Source organism: Pan paniscus, chromosome 3, assembly GCF_029289425.2.
Source record: "Pan paniscus chromosome 3, NHGRI_mPanPan1-v2.0_pri, whole genome shotgun sequence".
Classification (NCBI taxonomy): domain Eukaryota; kingdom Metazoa; phylum Chordata; class Mammalia; order Primates; family Hominidae; genus Pan; species Pan paniscus.
In genome coordinates, this window is record NC_073252.2 from 89,640,063 (window position 1) to 89,667,801 (window position 27,739).

The window sequence follows — 27,739 nt, forward strand, 5'->3', positions numbered from 1 at the left end:
CCACATGTTTATTGCATCACTATTGTGTTCATCAACAGATGAATGAACAAAGAAAATGTGTTGTATATACAAAACTGAATATAACTTAGCCATAAAAAAGAATAAAACTCTGTCATTTGCAGCAACATGAATGGAACTGGAGGTTATTACATTAACCAAAGTAAGCCTGGCACAGAAAGACACATACCACGTGTTCTTACTCATATGTGGAAGCTAAAAATGTATATCTTTGTAGAAAGTTGATTGGTGGTTACCAGGTTGAGAAGGGTGGGAGAAAAGGGAGAAGAAGAGTGGTTGGTCAATAGATACAAAGATACAATTACATAGAAGAAATAAAGTCTATTGTTTGATAGTATAGTAAACGGGCAATTATAGTTAACATACCTCCCCTCCAGCAAAAACAATTTGTTGCATAGTCAAAATGCTGGAGGCGGGGTATTGGAATGTTCGAAACATAAAGAAGCTGTGAATGTTTGGTGAGATGAATGTTTCAATTGCCCTGGTTTGATCATTACACATTGCATGCATATATCAAAATACCACGTGTCCCAGAAATATGTACAACTATTATGCATCAATTCTAAAAAAGAAATAAGCACTTTTAATTGTCAAATGCCTGTGACGTGTGGTTGAGTGTGATTTCTAGTCTTCTAGAGTCATGTTGCATTTGTATGTTGTTTCTCACATACAGCGCATAATGGAATAGTATAATTTGGATTATCATCCCTTCTCATGCAATATCCACTCATAGGTTGCTTTCACTATGAACATGTTATTTTTAGTGTATGTCCCTTGTATCACTAGTGCAGCGAAATGACTCAGAAGATTTTAATTCTTCATAATTAATTTTCTAAATAAGAACTTTATTGGGATATAATTCACATACCATAAAATTCAACACTTTAAAGTATACACATCAGTGATTTTTAGTATATTCAAGCAGTTGTTCAATTATTATTAAATTTATCATATTTGTCCTTATGGCAAAAATGAAATTTTTTTTTCATATGACAACATATATGTAAAAGTTACCTAATTGGACCATCAGACATATTTTAAAATACATGTTCTAATAAAATATAAAAAAGAATACTGTAAAAAAACAAAAATTAATATTAACATATAATATTAATTTTATATTAAAATATAAAATCTTGACATAATAATTTACTTCTGACATCCACAAACTAAGTCTTGGAACATTGAGGACAGTAAAGTAGATGGGGGAAGATAATAATAAGCAGCACATACAACTTGCTACTTTAAAATGAGTATTTCCCATAACTTTTCACATACACTGAGACAACCTGTTTGTTTGCATAAGAGGAGATTAGGAAAGTAATTTATGAAAGAAAAACTGAGGCTACCAGCCTACCATACTCCCTTAGTGCATTACAGTGCTCACCTCTACATTATATCTATAATTACATCCATATTTCATTAAAATCTGAGAATAAACTCAACCAACTGACTGCTTTCTACTTTACACTGTCCTGGAGGACTGAAAAATCTCTAAAACACTGCTAATGTGGTTTCTCAGTAACCTCATCACTGTAAGTGCCAGTATAACACAACATGTGATGTTAAAAAAAAATCTATATATTTTTGCAATTGCCACCTCTTGATGAACCATTACTGCCATCTCACTGAACTTTAGGGTTCCATGTAACCACAGTTGTGTGGCAAGCACTAGAGATGTAGCAATAAATTTGGTGTTCTTTGCCTAGATCTCTTTACATGTATAAAGGGTATTCTTTGCAGGCTTCTGTTTCTGATTGATTTTCTACACTCACTCTCTCCTTCCTCTGTCTCTATCAACTTCCTTGACATTTTTTTCCTCCATCCTTAAGCATTATCTTAAAAGTCTAAAATGATTACTTAAACAGTTAAGATGACTAACCAATGCTGGACTTGGTATAACCATTAAAATTCTTGATGATTAGTTACATTGATGGTATTGTAAATGTAACAATATTCACTGGAAATGGGATAATTTGTAAAGCATGATGACAGTTCTTTCATCAGATATCATATTAGAATGTGTTTATGGTCAATCAGTACCTGAAAATGATTAGGTTGAGAGGCTTTAAATATTGGAAATTTATATTTTCTCTTCGCAAATTTTATGAAATGTCTACTTAGTGGTCTGCACTATTTTAAGCCCTTGAATGTATAGTAATGACTAGAAGACTACTCTTGAGTTCCCTTCTCTCAAGGATATTTCATTCCAACAATGCAGGAAAATCCACATAGTATTTTCTTTTCTTGAGAAATGTCCCTTCTTAGGTCCTGAATCGAGGTGTTCATGTTTTACTTTCTTCATTATAGCAGGCAAAGGGATGCATCCTCTTTCCTTTTCTCTTTAGATATCACAGCAACTCTAGACCTTTTCATTAAATCTAACTGCAAAAAGGGATGCAATCGCTCTTCACTGGTCCTTTCCTTGTGACATTAATTTAAGTATTCAAGAGTCACTAAGTTTTGGAATTTTGATAGTATTCGGTATGGAATAGAAGACAGTACACTTGGATTTGTCGGTAAGATAACACTGGCTGCTTTAACAAATAAACTCCAAGACCTCTATTCCTTCAAGTAAGGAATAGAAGAGTAGCCCCTGAGGATGGATGCCTTTCTTCCAAGGGCTGAATCAGAGACCCAAACTCTTTTCACATAGTGGCTTTACCATTTACAACATTTTGACTTCCAACATAAGTGTGTTTTTCTATACCAATCTGGCACAAAGGAAAACAATATGAAGCATCCTGTATAAGAGTTTTTTTTAGAAATCAGGTTTGTAAATGATGCACACAACTTCTGCTCATATTCCATCATCTAGGACTTAGTCTATGGCCATACCTACTAGGATGATTAATTTATGTGTCATCTTGAGTAGGACATGGCTGCTAGTTTAAACATCTCTGGATTTGTCTGTGAGAATGTTTCCAGGTGAGATTAGCATTTGAATCTATAAATTTAGTAAAAGTAGATTGCCCTCCCCAATGTCGGTGGGCATCATTCAATCCACTGAAGGCCTGAATGAAAGGAAAGGTGAAGGAAGGAGGAATTTGTGCCTTTTTTCCTGCCTCACTGCTTGATCTGGGACATTCATCTCATCTTCCTTGGACTAGGGCTTACATCATCAATTTTTAGACTGACAGTGAATTATACCACTAGATTTCCTGGGTCTCCTGCTTGCAGACAGTAGATCTTGGGACTTCTCGGCCTCTGTAATCATGTAAGCCAATTCTTCATAATAAATATCCTTTATTATATACATATCTCATTGGTTCTGTTTCTCTGAAGAACCCTGACTAATACATCTACTTTCAAGAGAGGCGAGATTCAGGAAATTTCTAAGACTATTCATAGTAGCAGACTGATGATTAATACTTACACATCTCTATAGCTATGAATCTTCTTAAATAATCTTTATGACATCAGTGATTTTGTCTGTTTATACCACTCAGCACATAAAGGTGCTCAGTAAATTAATGAATAAGCAAATTAAAAAAGAACAAATAGACAATTGATTACCTTTTGATTCAAGTGAACAACTGACCTTTCTGCTAGTTGACATTCAATAGAACTATGAATCACACAAAGGTTAGATTTGTATTCTCCCACTTATTCTAAGAGAGAATAACATTTAAAGAAAGAAGTGAAAAATGAAATGAAAAATAAGCCTTAATTGTATATCTACCAGATACTCTTTTTTTTTTTTTTTTTTTTTTTTTTTTTTAACACAGAGTCTCGCTCTTGTTGCCCAGTCTGGAGTGTAATGGTGCGATTTCGGCTCACTGCAACCTCTGCCTCCAAGGTTCAAGTGATTCTCCTGCATCAGCCTCCCAAGTAGCTGGGATTACAGGCATGCACCGCCACACCCAGCTAATTTTGTATTTTTAGTAGAGACGGGTTTTCACCATGTTGGCCAGATTGGCTTCGAACCACTGACCTCAGGTGATCCAACCACCTCGGCCTCCCAAAGTGCTGAGATTACAGGTGTGAGCCACCGCGCCCAGCACATATTCCTATTTCTTTAACTTCTTCCACATAAGTGTTAAAGGAGAAAGAGGGAATCTAACAAAATCATTACACAGAAATTGGAAACTTATTATGTTCCAAGAGAATTAAAATATGATGAATATGATGCTGCCCATCAGCAAGGAGAAATTCCTATGATTGTTTGTTGCAGTGACTTTTTTCTTTTTTACCAAGATTAACCCTCTTTAAAAAAACACTTTGTTTGAAGACTTTTATAACCTCTGCTGTTTGCTGCAACCCCAAAACTGGAGAAACATCTTGGATCCAAATTTCCAGTCAGTGCATTGAAGTGAAACTTACAGTATTATACTCCTAACACTGTCAAGGTCAAGTTGCTAGCTGACCATGGACACAGCCCTTACTGCACCCAGCAAACTAGAAGAAATGCTCTTATATCTAAAAGTTACATATTCTCTCAATTGCCAGTAATAAGGTAGATGGTTTAGAAGGGCCAAACTGAAAAAGCTGTTATGACACAGAGGATATTTTTACATGTAAAAATTTAAAAGACATTAACTTTATAACCAAATAATGTGTGCAACAAACATCACTGATTCCTCCTGTCATTCTGACTTTTATTACTAAGGTATGTTGAAAATGCAGTAAGCATTAGGGATGAGGCAGAGAAGGAGGTAAAATTTAAGAAGGGGGATCAGGAGAGGGTGAAATTCACAGATGATCTGCACATCACTTATGGGACCCACCACTACTACTGCCAAAGCCTGTGTGTGTCACCCGGTGGCAAAAGGAATGACCTGCCTGAAGCCTATTGCTGCCATGGCTGATGAACCTGCCTGCTCCAGCAGCAGGGCCGTGGAATGCCAATGTGCTTCCCCTAGGTGCCTGAGGACCAGTTTGCATGGCATGCCTGGACCCAGCAAAGCCACTTTATAGCCTAGAAAAACAACTACAGCCTATGCAGATACCATTGACATTGATTACATTGGAAGAAGTCATACAAAGACTATAATAGCACACTCACCAGAAACAAAGCCAAAGCACCCTGCCCTGCAGACACTATAAATGCATCTCCAGAAAAAAATATTTTTCCTAAGAAAGGAAAGAAGTGACTGTTAAACCAGAGGCACAGATATCAAAGTAGAAACACAGGACACGTAAAACAGCAAGGAAACATGACACCTCCAATGAAACACAATTCTTCACTAACAGACCTTAAAGAAAAGGAAACCTAAAAATAATCCTGAAAAGGAATTCAAAGTAAAGATTTTAAGAAAACTCAGTGAGACATAAGAGAACAGAGATACAAAATACAAATAAATCAGCAAAATTATTTATGATGTAAATCAGAAATTCAACAAAGAGATAGCTGTCAGGCCTCTGAGCCCAAGCCAAGCCATTGCATCCCCTGTGACCTGCATGTATATGCCCAGATGGCCTGAAGTATCTGAAGAATCACAAAAGAAGTGAATATGCCCTGCCCCACCTTAACTGATGACATTCCACCACAAAAGAAATGTAAATGGCCAGTACTTGCCTTAAGTGATGACATTACCTTGTGAAAGTCCTTTTCCTGGCTCATCCTGGCTCAAAAAGCACCCCCACTGAGCACCTTGTGACCCCCACTCCTGCCCGCCAGAGAATAAATCCCCTTTGACTGTAATTTTCCTTTACCTACCCAAATCCTATAAAACGGCCCCACCCTTATCTCCCTTCCCTGACTCTCTTTTCGGACTCAGCCCACCTGCACCCAGGTGAAATAAACAGCCATGTTGCTCACACAAAGCCTGTTTGGTGGTCTCTTCACACAGACACGCATGAAATTTGGTGCCTTGACTCGGATCGGGGGACCTCCCTTGGGAGATCAATCCCCTGTCCTCCTGTTCTGTGCTCCATGAGAAAGATCCACCTACTACCTCAGGTCCTCAGACCCACCAGCCCAAGGAACATCTCACCAATTTTAAATCAGGTAAGTGGCCTCTTCTTACTCTCTTCCCCAACCTCTCTCACTGTCCCTCAACCACTTTCTCCTTTCCACTCTTCAATCTCTCCCTTCTCTTAATTTCAATTCCTTTCATTTTCTGGGAGAGACAAAGGAGACACATTTTATCCGTGGACCCAAAACGCTGGCGCCAGTCACACTGGGAAGGCAGCCTTCCCTTGGTGTTCAATCCTTGCAGGGATGCCTCTCTGATTATACACCCACCTTTCAAGGGTGTCAGACCACGCAGGGACGCCTGCCTTGGTCCTTCACCCTTAGCGGCAAGTCCCGCTTTTCTGGGGAAGGGGCAAGTACCTCAACCCCTTTTCTCCTTGTCTCTACCCCTTCTCTGCTTTTCTGGGGACAGGGCTTAATTTCAATTTCTTTCATTTTCTGGGAGAGACAAAGGAGACACGTTTTATCCGTGGACCCAAAACTCCGGCGCTCGTCACGGAATGGGAAGGCAGCCTTCCCTTGGTGTTTAATCCTTGCAGGGACGCCTCTTTGATTATACACCCATGTTTCAAGGGTGTCAGACCACGCAGGGACGCCTGCCTTGGTCCTTCATCCTTAGCGGCAAGTCCCGATTTTCTGGGGAAGGGGCCAGTACCCCAACCCCTTCTCTCCTTGTCTCTACCCCTTCTCTGCTTTTCTGGGAGAGGAGCAAGTACGCCTCAACCCCTTCTCCTTCACCCTTAGCGGCAAGTCCCGCTTTTCTGGGAGAGGGGCAAGTACCGCTCAACCCCTTCTCCTTCATTATTAGCGGCAAGTCCCGCTTTTCCAGAGGAGGGGCAAGTACCCCCACCTCGTATCTCTGCACCTCAATCCCTTATTTCCACACCCCCTCTTATCTCTGCACCCCAATCCCTTATTTCCGTGCCCCGACCCCTTATTTATGCACCCCATCCCTTATTTCCATGCCCCGACCCTTATCTCTGAGCCGCAACCCCTTTTCCCACTTTTCTGGAAGGTAAGAACCCCCAAACCCCTTCCCTCCGTTTCTCTACTCTCTCTTTTCTCTAGGCTTGCTTCCTTCACTATGGGCAACCTTCAACCCTCCATTCCTCCTACTACTCCCTTGGCCTGTGTTCTCAAAAACTTAAAACAAATTCAACTCACACCTGACCTACAACCTAAATGCCTTATTTTCTTCTGCAATGCTGCTTGACCCCAATACAAACTCGACAATAGTTCCAAATAGCCAGAAAATGGCACTTTGAATTTTTCCATCCTGCAAAATCTAAATAATTCTTGTCATAAAATAGGCAAACGGTCTGAGGTGCCTGATGTCCAGGCATTCTTTTACACATCAGTCCCTTCCTAGTCTCTGTACCCAGTGCAACTCGTCCCAAATCTTCCTTCTTTCCCTCCCTCCTGTCCCCTCAGTACCAACCCCAAGCGTCTCTGAGTCTTTCTAATCTTCCTTTTCTACAGACCCATCTGACCTCTCCCTTCCTCCCCAGGCTGCTCCCCACCAGGCCGAGCTAGATCCCAATTCTTCCTCAGGCTCTGCTCCTCCACCCTATAATCTTTTTATCACCTCCCCTCCTCACACCTGGTCTGGCTTACAGTTTCGTTCCATGACTAGCCCTCCCCCTCCTGCCCAGCAATTTACTCTTAAAAAAGTGGCTGGAGATAAAGGCATAGTCAAGGTTAATGCTCCTTTTTCTTTATCTGAAATCAGATAGCGTTTAGGCTCTTTTTCATCAAATATAAAAATCCAGCCCAGTTCATGACTTGTTTGGCAGCAACCCTGAGACACTTTACAGCCCTAGACCCTAAAACGTCAAACGGCCGTCTTATTCTCAAAATACATTTTATTACCCAATCTGCTCCCGACATTAAATGAAACTCCAAAAATTAAATTCCAGCCCTCAAACCCCACAACAGGATTTAATTAACCTCGCCTTCAAGGTGTACAATAATAGAAAAAAGTTGCAATTCCTTGCCTCCACTGTGAGACAAACCCCAGCCACATCTCCAGCACACAAGAACTTCCAAACGCCTGAACCGCAGTGGCCAGGCATTCCTCCAGAACCTCCTCCCCCAGGAGCTTGCTACAAGTGCCAGAAATCTGACCACCAGGCCAAGGAATGCCTGCAGCCCAGGATTCCTCCTAAGCCATGTCCCATCTTTGTGGGACCCCACTGAAAATCGGACTGTTCAACTCACCTGGCAGCCACTCCCAGAGCCCCTGGAACTCTGGCCCAAGGCTCTCTGACTGACTCCTTCCCAGATCTTCTCGGCTTAGCGGCTGAAGACTGACACTGCCCGATCGCCTGGGAAGCCCCCTAGACCATCACGGACGCCGAGCTTCCGGTAATTCTCATAGTGGAAGGTAAGTCCGTCCCCTTCTTAATCAATACAGAGGCTACCCACTCCACATTACCTTCTTTTTAAAGGCCTGTTTCCCTTGCCTCCATAACTGTTGTGGGTATTGACGGCCAGGCTTCTAAACCTCTTACAACTCCCCAACTCTGGTGCCAACTTAGACAATACTCTTTTAAGCACTCCTTTTTAGTTATCCCCACCTGCCCAGTTCCCTTATTAGGCTGAGACACTTTAACTAAATTATCTGCTTCCCTGACTATTCCTGGACTACAGCTGTATCTCATTACCTCCCTTCTTCCCAATCCAAAGCCTCCTTTGCATCCTCCTCTTATATCCCCCCACCTTAACCCACAAGTATAAGATACCTCTACTCCCTCCTTGGCAACCGATCATGCACCCCTTACCATCTCATTAAAACCTAATCACCCTTACCCCACTCAACACCAATATCCCATCCCGCAGCATGCTTTAAAAAGATTAAAGCCTGTTATCACTCCCCTGCTACAGCATGGCCTTTTAAAGCCTATAAACTCTCCTTACAATTCCCCCATTTTACCTGTCCTAAAACCAGACAAGCCTTACAAGTTAGTTCAGGATCTGCGCCTTATCAACCAAATTGTTTTGCCTATCCACCCCATGGTGCCAAACCCATATACTCTCCTATCCTCCATACCTGCCTCTACAACCCATTATTCTGTTCCAGATCTCAAACATGCTTTCTTTACTATTCCTTTGCACCCTTAATCCCAGCCTCTCTTCGCTTTCACTTGGACTGACCCTGACACCCATCAAGCTCAGCAAATTACCTAGGCTGTACTGCTGCAAAGCTTCACAGACAGCCCCCATTACTTCAATCAAGCCGAAATTTCTTCCTCATCTGTTACCTATCTCAGCATAATTCTCATAAAAACACACGTGCTCTCCCTGCCAATCGTGTCTGACTGGTCTCTCAACCCCAGCACCTTCTACAAAACAACAACTCCTTTGCTTCCTAGGCATGGTTAGTGCGGTCAGAATTCTTACACAAGAGCCAGGACCACACCCTGTAGCCTTTCTGTCCAAACAACTTGACCTTACTGTTTTAGCCTAGCCCTCATGTCTGCGTGCAGCAGCTGCTGCTGCTTTAATACTTTTAGAGGCCCTCAAAATCACAAACTATGCTCAACTCACTCTCTACAGTTCTCATAACTTCCAAAATCTATTTTCTTCCTCATACCTGACACATATACTTTCTGCTCCCCAGCTCCTTCAGCTGTACTCACTCTTTAAGTCCCACAATTACATTGTTCCTGGCCCAGACTTCAATCTGGCCTCCCACATTATTCCTGATACCACACCTGACCCCCATGACTGTATCTCTCTGATCCACCTGATATTCACCCCATTTCCCCATATTTCCTTCTTCCCTGTTCCTCACCCTGATCACACCTGATGTATTGATGGTGGTTCCACCAGGCCTAATCACCACACACCAGCAAAGGCAGGTTATACTATAGTACAAGCCACTAGCCCGCCTCTCAGAACCTCTAATTTCCTTTCCATCGTGGAAATCTATCCTCAAGGAAATCACTTCTCAGTGTTCCATCTGCTATTCTACTACTCCTCAGGGATTATTCAGGCCCCCTCCCTTCCCTACACATCAAGCTCGAGGATTTGCCCCACCCAGGACTGGCAAATTAGCTTTACTCAACATGCCCTGAGTCAGATAACTAAAATACCTCTTAGTCTAGGTAGATACTTTCACTTGATAGGTAGAGGACTTTCCTACAGGGTCTGAGAAGGCCACTGCAGTCATTTCTTCCCTTCTGTCAGACAAAATTCCTCAGTTTAGCCTTCCCACCTCAATACAGTCTGATAACAGATGAGCCTTTATTAGTCAAATCAGCCAAGCAGTTTTTCAGGCTCTTAGTATTCAGTGAAACCTTTATGTCCCTTATGGTCCTCCGTCTTCAAGAAAAGTAGAACGGACTAAAGGTCTTTTAAAAATACACCTCAGCAAGCTCAGCCACCAACTTAAAAAGGACTGGACAATACTTTTACCACTTTCGCTTCTCAGAATTCAGGCCTGTCCTCAGAATGCTACAAGGTACAGCTCATTTAAGCTCCTGTATAGATGCTTCTTTTTATTAGGCCCCAGTCTCATTCGACAACAGACCAACTTAGACTATGCCCCAAAAAAACTTGTCATCCCTACTATCTTTTGTCCAGTCATACTCCTATTCACCGTTCTCAACTACTCATACATGTCCTGCTCTTGTTTTCACTGCTGGTTTACACTGTTTCTCCAAGCCATCACAGCTGATATCTACCTTTTATACCTGTTTTTCTCCTTCTCTTATTCCATTTAGTTTTTCAATTCATACAAAACCGTATCCAGGCCATCACCAATCATTCTATACGACAAATGTTTCTTCTAATAACCCCACAATATCAGCCCTTACCACAAGATCTCCCTTCAGCTTAATCTCTCCCACTCTAGGTTCCCACGCCGCCCCTAATCCCGCTTGAAGCAGCCCTGAGTAACATCGCACATTCTCTCTCCATACCAACCCCCAAAAATTTTCGCCGCCCCAACACTTCAACAATATTTTGTTTTATTTTTCTTATTAATATAAGAAGACAGGAATGTCAGGCCTCTGAGCCCAAGCCAAGCCATTGCATCCCCTGTGACCTGCATGTATATGCCCAGATGGCCTGAAGTATCTGAAGAATCACAAAAGAAGTGAATATGCCCTGCCCCACCTTAACTGATGACATTCCACCACAAAAGAAGTGTAAATGGCAGGTCCTTGCCTTAAGTGATGACATTACCTTGTGAAAGTCCTTTTCCTGGCTCATCCTGGCTCAAAAAGCACCCCCACTGAGCACCTTGTGACCCCCCACTCCTGCCCGCCAGAGAACAAACCCCCTTTGACTGTAATTTTCCTTTACCTACCCAAATCCTATAAAACGGCCCCACCCTTATCTCCCTTCACTGACTCTCTTTTCGGACTCAGCCCGCCTGCACCCAGGTGAAATAAACAGCCATGTTGCTCACACAAAGCCTGTTTGGTGGTCTCTTCACACGGACGCGCATGAAAATAGCTATCATAAAAAATTCAACAAAGAGACAGCTATCATACTAGCTATCTAGCATGTGGGGCGTTCTACGGGCTGTGTCCATGGTCAGCTAGCATCTTGAGACTGTTGAGAGTATAATGCTATAAATTTCACTTCAATGCACTGATTAGCAATTTGGATCAAGATGAGTCTCCAGTTTTGGGGTTGCAGGAACCTCTACCATTCTTTAGGAGAGACCATATTTAAGAAATCTTGCACTGAAGAGTTTAATGAATGAAATAAAAACACAATCTAAAGCTTCAACAATAGACTAGTCAAGCAGATGAAATAATATCTGAACTTGAAGACAGGTCTTTTGAAACAAACTCAGAAAAAAAACATAAAACCAAAAAGCCTATGTAGTATATGAGAAAATATTAAGTGAACCAATATTCACATTTCCTTAATTCTAAAAGGAGAAAAGATGAAAAAGAGCATAGAAAACCTATGTAATGAAATTGGAGCTACAAGTTTCCCAAGTTTGGGAAGATATAGGCATCTAGATACTTGAGGCCTAAATATCCCCAAATATAGTCACCTCCAAAAGGTGCTGACCAAAGTGCATTATAGTTTTATGGTCAAAAGTCAAAGACTCAAAAAGATAATTCTAAAAACAGCAAGAGAAAAGTGTCAAGTTACATGTAAGAGAATCACCATAGCACTAAAAATGGATTTCCCAGCAGAAATATTTCAGGCCAAGAAAGGATGAAATGGTATATTTATTGTGTTGAAAGAAAATAATTGTTATCTAATAATACTATACCAAGAAAAGTTATACTTAAGTAATGAAGGAATGATAAATTACTTTTCAGACAAACAAAAACTAAGGGAATTCATCACTTGACTCACTCTATAAGAAACATTTAAGAGAATCCTTCATTTGGAAGAGAAAGGACATATCTGGCATCATGAAAATGCTCAAAGTATAAAATTCACTAGTAGAACAGATAAAAAATGAGAAAGATAAAGGAATCAAACACTATCACTACAGAAAATCACCAAACCACAGAGATGAACAATAAGAAAGAAAGAAATAAAAGGTATACCAATCAGAAAACAATTAACAAAATGGCAAGAGTAAGTTCTAACCTATCAATAAGAAAATTGAATATAAGTGGTATAAATTCTCAAATTAAAAGATATAGACTGGCTGAATTTTTTTAAATCTACCTATAAATAATACCCAACAACACCCAAAAGTATGCAACACTGGAGCACCCAGATATAGCAAATGTCATTAGCACTAAAGAGAAAGATAAACCCTAACAGAACAATGATTGTGGACATTCACATCCCACTTACAGCATTTCACTAAACATATAGATTAAAAAAATCAACACAGAAACACTGGACCTAAACTGCACTATGGAAAAAATTGATTTAACAAACATAGAACATTTTATCCAACAGCTATAGAATTAACATTCTTCTCAGCAGAACATAGAATGTTATTTAGGAGAGACTATATTTTAGGTCATACTGTAAGTCTTGACACATTTAAAATCATCAGAATTATATTTAGTATCTTTTTAGATCACAATAAATTAAAACTAGAAATCAATAACAAAAGGAACTTTAGAAACCATGCAAATACATTGAAATTAAACAACATGCCCCTAAATGACCAACACGTCTATAAAGAAATTAACAAAAAATTTAAAAAATTTTCTTGAAACAAATTTAAATGGAAACAACATATCAAAACCAGTGGCATAAAACAGCAAGTTCTAAGGAGGAAAGTTATAGCAATAAATGCCTACATCATAAAAGTAGACATGTTTTGGCCAGGTACAGTTCCTGCCTGTAATCTCACTGCTTTTGGAGGCTGAAATTGGAGGATCACTTGAGGACAAGAGTTCGAGACCAGCCTGGACAATATAATGAAACCCCCATCTCGTAATTATTTGTGTATATATATATATATATTAGTTGGGCATGGTGTTGTGGTGGTGTGTTCCTATAGTCCTAGCTTGTGAGGAGGCTGTGGTAGAAGTATGGCATAAGCTCAGGATTTAAAAGCTGTAGGGAGCTGTGATTGCACCATTGCTCTCCAGCCCGGGCAACAGAGCAAGATTCTGTCTCAAAAATAAAAGATCTTAGATAAAAAAAAAAAACCTAATGGTGTACCTCAAGGAACTAGATAAGCAAGAACAAACCAAACCAAAAATTAGTAGAAGGAAGGAAATAGGATCAGAGCAGAATTAAATGAAATAGAGACAAAAAGAATACAAGATATCAATGAAACAAAAAGTTGCTTTTTTTAGAAAGATAAACAAAAGTGATAAACCATTAACTAGATTAAAAAAAAAGAGAGATTACCAAAATAAATAAAATCAGAAAAGAAAAAGGATATATAATAACTGACACCACAGCTATATAAAGGATAATTAGAGACTATTACAAACAACTGTACACCAAACAGATGTGAAAGCCTAGAGTAAATGGATAAATTCCTGGACACACATAATTTACCAAGAGTGAACCATAAAGAAATAGAAGACTTGAGCAAATTAATAATCAGTAATGAGACTGAATGAGTAATGAAAAGTTCCCCAATAAAGTAAACCATAGTACTGGATGGCTTTACTGCTGAATTCTATCAAACTTTAAAATGAAAACTAATACCAATTCTTATTAAAGTATCCAAAAAAACTGAAGAGGAGGAGGGAGTTTTCCCAAACCTAATCTACAAGGCCAGCATTACCCTGATACCAAAATCAGACAAAGAAACAACAAAACAAAACTACAGAACAGTATCCCTGATAAACATAGATCCTCAACAAAACACAAGCAAATCAAATCCAATAGCACATAAAAAAGATAACACACCATAATTAAGTGGGATTCATATGAAGGTGTAAGTATGGTTCAATATATACAAATCAATGAATGTGATATAATGTATCAATTAAATAAAGAATAAAAATCATGTAATTATCTCAGTAGATGTGGAAAAAGTATTTGATAAATTCAACATCCCTTCATGATAAAAACAGTCAACAAATTAGGCATAGAGGAAACATACCTCAACACAATAAAGGCCAAATATGACAAACCCACATATAACTCATAATGAATAATAAAATAGTGAAAGCCTTTGTTCTAAGAAATGTAACAAGAAAAGGATGCTCACTTTCACGACTTTTATTCAGCATATACTAGAAGTCTTAGCCAAAGCAATTAGGCAAGAGAAAAAGAATAAAGCACATACAAATTGGAAAAGAGGAAGTCAAATTTTCTTTGACTTGAGGAAGAAAATTTGAAAGAAATTGAAAAGGCAAAAAGAATGGAAAGACTTCTCATGCATGTGAATTGAGAACAGTAATATTGTTAAAATGATCTAACTGTCCACAGCAGTCTACAGGTTTAATGCAATCCTTACAAATCTACCAATAACATTTTTCACAGGTATAGAAGAAAAAGGCAATTCTAAAATTTATGTGGAAACACAAAAGACCCCAAAAAGCCAATTAAACCCCAAAGAGCAAAAATAGCAATGCTAGAGGTATCACATCACATGTCTTCAAAATATACCACAAAGCTATAGTAAACAAATTAGCATGGTATTTGTGTTAAAACAGATGTGTAGACCAATAGAACAAAATCGAGAACCCAGAAATAAATCTACATATTTACAGCCAAGTGAAGTCAAGAACATACACTAGGGAAAGGACACCAAAGATGACCCCATAGAATGGTATTTTGCAGACTTACCATTTGCCTCTCTGTAAGTAACCTCATAAGTTATAGTCCATATGAAAGGAGCCAGGCACATTCCTCAGCCCCGGGCTCAAAACAAACAAGCCCAGTACAAACACATCCCATCCTCCCATCCCACCACATATCGCCATATATCTCTCAAACTTCCTGAGCCCAGTACAAACACCACCAGGAAAGTCTCCGATAAGGGGACAGCCGTTCAAAGTTTTACTGAAAGAGCGGGAACCAAAAGAATTCCTTTGTTCCCCTGTAACTTTCAGGCTATAAAAAGCAAACACTCGCATTGTTCAGGGCCCTCTTGTATGCTGTGGAATGGAGGGACCAGGTTCGAACTTGTAGTAAAGATCCTTGCCGCTTGACTTTGACTCTGGACTCTGGTGGTCTTCTTTGGGGAACTAACGGTCTGGGCATAACACATACAGCAAGAAAAACACAAGGCCCAGGTCAGAATGTAAGGCTGCCATACAAATTACACAAAGAAATATGGAGTTGGAGACCTGCTTATTATAACACGCAAACCTAATCATATTTCCCAATAATGTTCCTCTCTTCTGTCGTACTGGAAAAGTGCCTATGGATTAAAGTGTGTTCTGCGTGCAAAAGGATTGCTCCTGTTTTAACTTCTGCTGCTCGCCAGAGGTTATGAAAACCGTAAATCCTTCCACATTTGCACATACCACCCCTTCTCATTTTACTTCGACATCTACTTCTGCCAAGTCCCTACAGGCATATACTAAAGCTCCAGAACTTAAAACCATCATCTGGGTCCCAGATCACCAAAATAGCCCATTTTTTTTTCATATTCTAGGCTGAGATTTGTGTCCACTTCCTCAAATGCCTAAATTGTTGGGTCTTCCACATGACAGGAATTTATTACCACCTGGGTGACAGTCTACCACACTGATTTGGCATAGTTACCACTGTTACGAGACTTCAAACTTCTCATTCAGCTTTAAGATTAGGAGAGACATCTTATCTCTCACTCAGATCCACCCAATTCTTTACAATCCAATATCTTCTACCTTTGAACAAAGATAAAATAGTAGTCCTCAGAAATTGCCCTGCACTTATAGCGTCATGGCACAGCCATCCTTATGACCACATTGACTGGCCAGCTAGTATATTTGGATTCAGCAACCTTACCATAGGTATTTATTGCCTTGATAGTGACTATATTAAATTTCTTTTTTCCCCAAACCTAGTCTCTCTTAACCTTACTATGAGGAAGAGAGTGATGATAAAGACTGGTAGATTAAGCTAGATAGTAGCACTGTTTGGTGTCTGGGTTAATATATTGAAGGTAGCTCTTTCAGGAATTTTTCTTCTGGAAGTAATATGGAGCTGCAGGAAGGAAGGGAATTAAAAACAAATCCTGACCTTTTGGTCTGAAAAAATTGAAAAAAAGGTGGCAACATTTACTGAACTGTAAGACTATACTAAGAAGGTTTTTTGTTTGTTTGTGTGTTTATTTGGCAAATACAATATAATTAAGACTTATCTTTTGGATCTGTTAATTTTGAGAAGCTTTTTAGACATCCAAATGGAAATGTTGAGGAAGTAGTTAATGCTATTGCTCTGGATATCAGGAGATAAGTCAGAGCTGTAAATTTTAATTATTTGCCATGCAGGTTCCCTTTAAACCACTGGACTTGGTAAGATTATCTAGAGCAGTAATTTGGGGGAAAAAAAGTAGAGAATGAAGAAGTAAATACTGTGGGAGGAAACATTAATAACATGTACTAGGAAGAAATGGCCAATGAGGTAAATGAAAAACAAGAAGACTATAATATCCTGAAAGCCAACTGAGGAGTTGAGTATTCACTATATCAAGTTATGCATAAATATCAAGAAGTATGATTAACCTTTCCAGCTAGACATCTCTCAACATGCTGGTCAGAAAACATTTATGTACAACTCAGCATGTTAACATTTTTTAACATTACAAAGGACTCTGTCTGCTGTCACAACAACTTGTGAATTATAGTGCCCATTTTTTCAAAGCTCTGGATATTACTAAGACATTTCACTGTCCAAAGTCCCTGATTTCACATATTTCCTAGGTACAAAATTCTTATAATTCACAAGTATTTTATCATATACATCTGTAAAGCTCTTCTCCTAGTTGTCTCCTTTCCAAAACATATTTGATTATGCTAAAAATAAACCAGTTCAAGGTATGTTCAAACACAAGGAATAAAATCTTCTACCAGATGTGATTCTACAATGAAATGTTTGAAAATCAGTTTGGGTAATATTATTAAGCATCTTGAATTTCAGGATGAGGTTTTGGAGATGTTTATTTTTTATAAATTCTGAGTTTCTGAGAAATTATTCTGGCAGCGAAGGCAGGCTAAATGAGAGAAATAAGACATTAGAGGCAAGGGAGCTGGCTATTTGATTATTATACATTAAATAAACAAAAATCTAATGTGGGCTCAAAGAACACAAATGAAATACAGGGGAAGATATACAGCTAGGACTTGAAAATGCAGGACCAAGATTCAGTGGGGTGCTTGGAAATAGAGGAATATATTGGAGTTTCACAGGCAGACAGGAAGTGATTGAAATACTGAAGTTAGTAAAATGAAAGAAGAGAAATGAGAAAGGAAAGAATAAAAGATGAGTATCAGATTTGATAATGTCTATATTTATGGGTTAGAGGATAAAGAAGAGTTATTTAAAAGACTGAAAAGAATGGGATAAGAAATTGCACAGAGAGAAGATAATATTATTAAAGGAAAATATATTTTCATATTTGACTGTTTTGGAGGCAAAGGAAGACATAGGTGTATTTGTAGCCTACAGCAGAATGACCTTATACACTTATTGTCCAAACTGGGACATTTTTGAGAGTGAAAAGAGATACCAAATAATAACCATGCTATTTGATTTACAACAGCCATAAAGTAGTACTTTCCCCAGAATGCTGGATATAACAGTCACTCTGAATAAGAAGAGACAGCTAGGGGACAATTGCAGACTATATCCTTGCTAACAGGAGAGTAAGCACTTGGTAAACTCAGACAAGAGAGGAGAAATGAAATCAAGTGCATAAGCAGAGTAGTTAGCTTTGATAAGAAGGGGGAGTGTTCTTCCTAAGCATCAATAGAAAAGTAAGAGTAGCAACACAACGGCCCAGAGGCATTTTTAAATGGAAAGAGGGCACTAAAGGATTTATCTTTAGAGCACCTCAGTCGTTTTAGTACGGTAAGCAGGAAGGTCACCCAATGAAAGTAAAAGGTACCGCTGGAGATTTGAAGATTGCAGAAAGCTTTTCAAAGGCCCACTGTTGGAGATAGTGGAGGAAGTCAATATACACTAAATGCAAAGATCACCAAGCAGAATCAGGATCCATGCACTTTTGTGACATTCCAAAAGGATAAACATATCTCATAATAATAGCTACCGTCTAGTGAATATTTACTATATGCTCTACTCTAACATGCCCACATTCCATTAGTGACCTTATTTTAATCTCAAAACAATCCTGTGAGAGAGGTGTTATCATTTCTCCATTTTACAAAAGAGGATACTGAGGCACAGAGTGACTAAGTAGTAAGCTATCCAAGGTCACACAGCTAAGATGTGAAGAGGTATGGCTTAAATGTAGCCAATCTGGCTTCAGAGATGAGGGTCTTGACCTCTAAGCACACTGCTTCTCAAGGTTAATGTTAATTGTGTTTTGAGTCATAATACAGATTTTAGAGTGGGATTCATCTTTAGAAGTAAGTAAAATGGTTTTGCAAGATCATTCACATATCCAGGGGAAGCCAAATAGAAAGCATTGCCCAGGGTGAGTGTTTCTTCCTGGCTACATTTGTTGAGGCTCCACCATGATCTGAAATGATGCTGTCATTTGATGCCAAAAGGGAGGTAGTCGATCTGTCACAAGAAGGTTTATACTATGTTGGCCTATCATTCTACAGACAGAAAGATGATTTGAGTCTGTAGGGTATCATTTACTAGTGTGGTATTTCAAAGAATATCAATCAGGAATCCCTGAAAGCTGAAATGTGTTTTCCTAAAGTGAGAAAGCTGTACAATAATTCTTAAATCCTCTGTTGTTGTGGAGGAAATTTCTATGGGTTTCATCATAAAAAATATTTTATACTACAGCTACCAAGAAACCCTATCAATCTAAGTTGTAACATTCGTTTTTTATGATTTGGTTGCTAGGTAATAAACACACACTGAAAAATGCAGTTTGAGGGGGAAAATGCCTCAATAAAGAGAATTCCCCTAAGGCTTGGGTGACAATCTCAACTAATATTGTACATCTAAAAAAATCAGGCACAGGGGTTTCTAAGAAAATTACAAATTGCACCACAGCTTTCCAGGGAAGGTAAGTTTTAGTATCTCTACATTTCTTTATTCCAATACTTTGTTCAGTATTTGGCGTATGGTATGTGTTCAATAATTATTCAATAAATCATTCTGTGATTGAATACTTTTTTTGTTTTTATTTTGTGAGTTCTATACTATATATGGAAGATACATGGACTACTTAAATGAACACACTTTTTGTAGTAAATGGTGTTCTGTTTTCAGAAATATTACTTTTTCCCCACTAAAATTTATAGGTTTATGAACAGCTGATGAGATTATATGTATTTATTTGGTATGTGCATATGAAAATGGTAGCTTTGCATATATAGATATTGCTACTCAGTCATCTAATGTTCAGGGTGACTTTGATACATCTTAATTACTTTCTAGAAAAATAATACCTATAGGCCAAATTAAAAAAAAAATACAAAAACCTATATCATTTATAGAAGAGATCATTGGTGAAATATGGCGTAAAGAACAGGGGTCACAGAATCAAATATCTAAAGGTTTTTGGAAGTAATATAGTAAGTGAAAGGGTTGGGTGAGGGATGGGGTAGGGGACCTTTAGTTTCAATGGCAAAGGCTGGTGAGGATGTGGAGTGACAAGGATGGTTATTCATTGGCATTGGGAATGAAAATGACACTTTGGAAAAGTTTAGTGGTTTCTTCCAAAGCTAAAAATAGACTTACCATATGATCCTATAATTGAGTTTCTTGGTATTTACCCAAGTGAGTTGAAAACTCACGTTCAGGAAAAAAAAAAAAAACCCTGACATGAATGAACCCTAACAGTTTCCTTCATAATTGTCGAAACTTGGAAACAAACAAGATGTCTTCCAATACGTGAGTGGATAAACAAAATATGGTACACCTATATACTGAAATATTATTCAGTGATGAAATGAGCTACAAATCACAAAAAGAGACTGGAGACACTTAAATACATATTGCTAAGTGAGAGAAGCCAATTCAAAAAGCCTATTTACTGTATGATTCCAACTATGTAACAGTCTGGAAATGGTAAAACTATGAAGACAATAAAAGGATGAGTGACTTCGGGGAAGGGAGAGAGCAGTGAATAGGTGGAGCATAGGGCATTTTTAAGACAGTGAAACTATTCTGTGTGATGTTTAATTAACATTAATAATGTTAATGTGTAATGTCTATGTAATCTACTATAATGGCAAATACATGTCATTATACATTTATCAAAATCCATAAAATGCACAACACAAAGAGTGAACACGAATACGAGCTATGGACTGTAGTTAATAATAAGATACAGATAACAGTTAATCAGTTGTAACAAATGCACCACAGTAATGCAAAATGTTAGTAGCTGGAGAAGTCAGGAAGGGGATAGTTGAGGGAGAATAGGAAGTATATACTGTACTTTTTGCTCAATTTTTCTGTAAACCTTAAACTGCTTTAAAAAAGACTATTATTTTTTAAGGGTGACATTCAAGCAAAAATTTGCATCAGATTAAGGATGAAGCTCTACAAATATATACAATTGCTGTATTAAGAATAATTGTTTTCCAGGTAAAGAAAATTTCTTTCCTAAATCAAGAAAATATATTTCATGAAGCTGTGCCAAATTATCCAAATATATGAGGTAGACAATAAAATGTTCATGTCTTATATTGAAATAACATAGAATTTCTGAAGTAAAGGTATTTACTAATAATTTATTGAAGTATTTATTTTATAGCCTGGTATATTTGATTGGAAAAATATAATAGTAACTCATATACAAGTGATTTTATTGGTTAAACTTTATTATTCTTAAAAAAGTAAAACTCATTACCATTTTTACAGGAATGTTTCTGAGAGAAAAAACCTTAATTGTGGATATCACATATAACAAAATTTGCATTTTGCTTATAAAGATGGATAACATATTATAAGTGATTTCTTTTTAAATTGTAATTAATAAAAAGATACAGGCATTCTCATATTTGTTTATAATGTTATTTGGTTATATATAACTTGATAGATAATATATAATTTAACTATAGTTTACTAAATATAGTAATGTAAATAAATATAGTTTATTAAGTATATAACTTAAATATATATTTAACATATATGTGTATACACTATGGAAAACAACGTTCTATATAATGTGTACTAATTAATCTACAAAAGAGAGCTAATATTTATCTTCAATTATAAGACATGCTTATTTCATATTTTAATATCACCAAAATGAGAATGTGTCTTTAAGTTAACATCAACTTAAATTAGATAAATTGTAGTAATCATATCATTGAAAAGATTATATGATGTTTTGGCTCAAGCCTAGTTTATTTGGAACATTTCAAGAATGTAAGTTTCTAGTTCTATTTTAAGAGATGCAAGATCAATACGGAGGTAGAAAAGAATATTGTAATTCACTTATAAATTTCAGTGGTGCACTGGATGAGAATGGAAATAGGGAGTATGTAAGGACATGGGGAGAGTTTTCCCATTTTTTAGTTCATTTGGAAGATACCTGTTTTCTTTTAAGCATAATTGTGACATATAAGTGCTATACCAGTTCTTTGGTTAATTTTTAAAGGAAATAGGAGCCTGGATTCTTGTTTTAAAGTAGCTTAGAGGCTGGGCGTGGTGGCTCATGCCTGTAACCCTAGCACTTTGGGAGGCCTAGGTGGGAAGGTCACCTGAAGTTAGGAGTTTGATACCAGCCTGGCCAACATGGTGAAAATCCGTCTCTACTAAAAACACAAAAAAATTTAGCTGGGCATGGTGGTGCGCACCTGTAATCCCAGCTACTCTGAAGGCTGAGACAGGAGAACCGCTTCAACCAAGGAGGTGGAGGTTGCAGTGAGCCAAGATTGCACCATTGTAATCCAGCCTGGGCAACAAGAGTGAAACTTCATCTAAAAAAATAATGATAATGATAATAATAAAAAATAAAGTAGCTTAGAGTCTACTGACAAAGATAGATCATAGGACATGTTATATAACCTTTGACTACTACCATAGAATCTTGAGACTTTATGTACAGATGAGTGCTAATGTTTGTATTAATTTTTATTGTGAATCTTAGCAGTATTGATCTGGGGATATTTATGAGAGGAAAGGGAATGTAAAACAAAAATTCGAAGATTAGAGAGATTGAATTTTGACATTGAGGAGAGTATAAAGTGTTTCAGGTTGGAGAAATGGCTAGTATGCTTGAGATAGAGAGATTGGATTCCGTTTTTCAAATTATGATTTTAAAAATCTAGTTTTCAACAGTAAGACACTTTGTTAACCTTTTACTCAATGTCAACAAAATGAGGAATGTATGTTTAAGTCGTAGGCTAAATATTTGTACCTTCATAGCTTATCTTAATGGGAAATCAATGATTTCCTCCATAGAGTATTTTCATAAGCCCCTAAGCAAGCCGACTTATTCACAATGGAATACTTTCAGATTAGCAATATGATGCCTATATGTTTTTCATCTAGTACCAGCCATTCAAAGTATGTCACCAGGTTAAATTATTTGATTCTTTTCACAGCTTATAATGATTTGCTGATTAGCATGCAGCACTTAAAAAGTTTTATAAAAATATCTTCAAAAATACCATAGATTTATTTTTCCTAAGGCAATATTTTTGGAGTGTGTAATATACAGTATGGCCATATTCAAAAGCAATACCAATTTTAATTTGCCAATGCATTTGATAGAGATTATCTTGTTTTTCCCAAACTCTTGAACCAACTTGTCTGGTTGAACTCTTGACTTCACTACTTACTTGCTTAGGCAGAAACACAGCTTATCTATACCTTGGTTTACCCTCTATAAAATGGAGATAGTAATGTGTAGTTTTAAGTGAGAAAATATCTAGAAGGTATGTAGGCAAGGCTACATTGGCAGAAACAAATGAAATTTTAAAACAAATCTAGGAAATAAATACTAATAATACACACAGACACGTGTAATGGAGATCAATATTTTAATGGTATTTAAATTATATAAAATTAAAAAATAAAACTTCAATATTGATGCCCTATTTTGTTTAAATTTGATCACACCTTTTGGGAGAGGAATTTTCATGTATCTGTTTCCAAATGGAGTAATTTGATAGTTACTTTTCTATTTCAGTGATATAGACATTTTTCTTAAACTAATTAATGAAGATTGATAGGCTTTGCTCAGACTTTGAAATAATGTTTTTACTTATTTTAAGCAAGAGGGAGACAAAAATGGTTTTAATAAAATTAGCTTGCCTCCTAACCATCAGGCTTTCTCTAGAATGCACATTTCCATTCCCAGAGCAGGATTCTGCTAGAGCACAGAGGCCAGATACATCTTTAAGAAACATGAATTCAGATTCCTCTTCCCAGTGCTTGCTCAAGTGGGATTCTTAACACTTGGGAGCAAGTAGGTACTATGTAGATGTGCTTGGCATCCGTGTGGATTATGGAAAGCAGTCATCTCTTTTACAGCTGCATAAAACAGTACATGGATTTCATGATGCAGAAAAGCAGTAGTTTATTCCTCATTTTCCATCATGTAAATTTTTACTAAATGGACTTGCATGAAGAGTTACCCTCCCTTTAAAACACAAATAAAAAATGCCATCATTATTCACTTTCATCTTTCTAAGGTTTTTCTTGCAGGAAACAAACAAAGAAGGAGAAAAGACAGAAGAGCATTCTTTAGAGTAAAATTTCCAGGCTGCACTGCAGCTAATTTTAAATGCTGCAAGAGAAAAGTTTATAGCAGGGATAGAGAAAGCAGGCATAGTTTGAAAATGAATTTTATGTATTCATTCATTCAAAACTGAAGAGAGAATCAAAACTGAAGAGAGAATAAATATTTTTCCACCCTATAATCTAATAATCATGTATAAACAATGGTATGATCAAAGCTTACTTAGCCCATAAGAAAGCTTATATTTTCAAATCAATGTAAAACTTCACAAAAGAATTAGAAAATCCTTTCCTCATAAGCAACAATTAGAAATATATGCATTACACCAAAAAAGGAAAGCCAATTGTCAAATATATTAACTGAAATACTTTTTTTACTTTAATTATCAACACTGATTACTGTTTTGAATTTATTTATTTCCAACACTAGGGTTATTAATAGTAGTGTGTAAAAGAATCTGATTTTCAGAAGTATGTTAGAATTTCACACTTACATTTTCTAGCAAGATAAAATCCTCAGAATACCTATAATCAAAATAAGGCATGTTTAAAAGTCTGTGACTTTGCTTAAAGTTTTTTGAACTGTATTTGGAAGATACATACTGCAAATATAAAAGCTGGACTTTTACATACCAACATAGTATATGATCAGTGCCAAATGGATCCAACAACAACAACAAAATGTGTGGTTACAGGATGCAGAAGACAGGGTCTACGTTTTCAAAGATGACTTCATAAAGAACTTGTGCTAAACCTTGAAGAGTAGATAAGATATGTAACAAATAAGACAGAGTCATTCAGAGAAAAAAAGCATGCTGGGACTTAAGCTCTACTAAATGTTTCTCAAACTTGGAACTATTAGCACTTATTATTAATTATTATTAACCACTAACAAAAACTCTTTGTTGTAGGTGGCTGTCCCATGCATTGTGGGATGTTTAGCTTCATCTTGTAATCTACCTACTTAGAAGCCAGTAGAACAACCCTTCCTTGTAGTGGAAAAAAACAATGTCTCTAAATATTGCCAATGTCCCTGTGGGGAGGAGGATGAAAATTACCCCTGGTTGAAAGCGCCTGAGCAATGGGAATGCAAGTTACATAATAGGACAAAAGACAGCGAAACCAATATTGATGCACTAACGTTAAGATAAAAGTTGTGGTGAGCCCAAAATGTCAGGCTAAGGAGTGTGCAAATCTTATAAACACTGAGGGAACTCTGAAGGTTTTAAAGTAATGGATTATCATAGTGAATGCTGAGCTTTAAGAATATGAAATTTGTACCTGTGTGCATAAATGGTATTTTGTAGGAAAAACAGAATAGGCAGAGAGAGTGATGAGCAGTCCAGCTCAGTTATCCTATTGTGGGATAACAAGCATAGGAACAGAGATGACAGCAAAGTAAAAAACAAAAAACAATAACAAAAGTTAAAGGTCAGGGATGGGAGGAAGTTGTAATAAATACTGCAAGGAACAAGTGATATAGAATATGTGCTATTCACCTTATAGAACTAGGAGACCCTTGTTACCAAAAACCAATGTGATAGACTACAGAAAATCCTGGAATTATATTCCAGATATGTTTGCATTATCTAGGCAATGTGAAATGTTACAGCCACTTTTCACAGGTGTTCACCCCTCATATATGAAGTCATGAGATTTCTTGAAAATTTTCTGAAGGCTTTTTAAAAATCTTAAAAAGTCTTTAAAATCTTATGAAACACTAGTAGGCCCAAGTTGCAGTTTGGTACAGTGAGTCTAATTCATTATAGGTGTTTTGAAACTTCAAGGTAATTTATCATTTTGTGAGGAAATATATTTTAGGTTGGTGTGAAAGTAATTGTGGGTTTGCTATTACTTTCAATGGCCAAAACTGCAATTACTTTTGCACCAACCTAGTATTTTTATGTCCTTAAAACCTTGAGATTCCATCTAGAGGAGTCATAATGTGACTGAAAGTCAGCTAAGTAAGCAGAATTAGGGTTTTTGGCAGTAACCCAGTTTGATGTTTTTGTTTGCTTGATCTGCGATAACAAAAAATCACAGTCTGGGTGGATTAAGCAACAGAAATTTATTTTCTCACTGTCCTGGAGGCTAGAAGTCCAGGAAGATTTTCGCTAACTTAGTTTCTCATGAGGGCTCATTGTGGCTTGCAGACAGCCAACTTCTTGCTATATCCTCACATGGCCTTTCTTCAGTATTTATGCATAGAAAGAGAGGCAGTGAGCTCTCTGGTGTTTTTTTCCTATGAGGATACTAACCCCACCAAAACCTCATTTAACCCTAATCACTGTGTTAGAGGGTTCCTCTGCAAATAACTGCCCCACTGGGGGATTTGACTTCAACATATAAATTTTGGGCTGACACAAACATTTAGTCCCTAACAGTTTCTATCATTGTATGTAGAGCTAAAGATTCTTCCATGCTATTACTGAAAAATAAAATTAAGATCTTTATAGGTAATACCCAAGAGAATTGAAAGCAGATGTCCACAAAAAAAAACGTACATTAATGTTTATAGCAGTATTACTTATAACAACCATATGATGAACCCCAGGTCTATCAACTGACACATGGATAAAGGGTATACCCATACAATTAAAAATAGTCACAGATAAAAAGGAATGAAGTACTGATATATGCCACATCATAGATGAACTTTGAAAATATTATGCTATGTGAATGAAGCCAGACACAAGAATGCACATATTGTAGAATTCCATTCATATGGAATGTCCTCAATAAGCAAATCGACAGAAAGAGGTAGTAGATTAGCGGCTTCCAGAGTCTGTGGGGAGGGGGCAATGGGAAGTTATTGCTAATGGCTAGAAAGGAGTTGAAAATATTCTGAAATAAGATAGTGGTGATGGTTGCCCAAGTTTGTGAATATACTAAAAAATACTTTAAAATGGTGAATTTAATAGCATGTGGTTTATATTTCAATAAAGATTGTATGAGTTAAAAAAGTAAAATAAAGATATTTTCAGAAAAACAGAAACAAGAAAAACATCATAAAACCTCCTAATGGAAAGAAAATGAATAAATAGGCAATGCTTTAAGCTATTTGCTTTTTCTTCTTTATATCAATATTAAAGAAATTCTAGATTCTTACTTGCGTGTTCCATTACCCCCATATATTTCCAATGCATAATACTAGTAAACCTTTTGAGATATAAAGAAGATTTATAATCCACTGAGGTTGTAAAAGCCTAAATAGGCTGTATTTGTAGAAATAATTTAGTGCAAGAATATGATCCTTACTTATAATGTATCACAGCTTATAAAACTTTTCAAATAGATTTACTGAATTATAATTCCTGAGATTGGCCATTGAATGTCATTTTTTGTTTTCAGTGTGAAGAAGGAATGTAAAATCTCTACATTTAATTTTAGCTTTCTGTTCACGATTTGTCTCATATTTTCCAACAATTCCTGCCAATTTATTCAATAAATAAAACATGAATTGATTTTACTGTTTGGATTCTCATTGCACTTGAAATCAACACTAAAAATGTTCTATAAAGCCAAATATGCCCTCCACTTCCCTCTTACATCTATCTTATGCTCAGTTCTCTTATGCCACTCCACTTCACTCACTTTTCATCAGCCATATGGTCCTTCAGTCTTGCCTATAAG

At 37.1% G+C, this 27,739-nt stretch overlaps 1 long non-coding RNA gene across 2 annotated transcripts; it reads left to right on the forward strand.

The window, feature by feature from the left end:
* The first annotated feature begins 5,587 nt into the window (after window positions 1–5,587).
* Window positions 5,588–11,402, forward strand: LOC129397614 (uncharacterized). 2 transcript variants are annotated; one of them, XR_008625182.2, is made up of 3 exons: window positions 5,588–5,968; window positions 8,031–8,318; window positions 10,928–11,402. It is a non-coding gene; the product is annotated as an uncharacterized LOC129397614 (long non-coding RNA). The 2 variants fall into 2 exon arrangements; XR_010111983.1 differs by having other exon boundaries at window positions 8,217–8,318; window positions 10,928–11,393.
* Window positions 11,403–27,739: the final 16,337 nt, after the last annotated feature.